Source organism: Trachymyrmex cornetzi, unplaced genomic scaffold (assembly GCF_001594075.2).
Source record: "Trachymyrmex cornetzi isolate Tcor2-1 unplaced genomic scaffold, Tcor1.1 scaffold628, whole genome shotgun sequence".
In the NCBI taxonomy this organism is placed as follows: Eukaryota; Metazoa; Arthropoda; class Insecta; order Hymenoptera; family Formicidae; genus Trachymyrmex; species Trachymyrmex cornetzi.
This window is the reverse complement of record NW_017299946.1, coordinates 54,943-55,213: the sequence shown is the minus strand read 5'-3', so window position 1 is coordinate 55,213 and position 271 is coordinate 54,943.

The window sequence follows — 271 nt, the reverse complement described above, 5'->3', positions numbered from 1 at the left end:
GGATCTCAATAACGGCTGTCTCGATTGATTTAATATATACCTTACTCGATAGCTTACATTCCGATTGTATTATACGTGTTTTTATTTTTTCTCTACGTATTCTACAAGCGGAGATATTGCGACGCAAATTTCCGAACTGTCACTTTTCATTGAAATTCACATTCACATCACATGAGATACGTCGTCATCAATCGAAAAAATGTACGACTGCACCGTCTGGCACTAGATGGCTGTAGAGGCGTTTAGATTAGATGTCTGCACATTCCAGTTG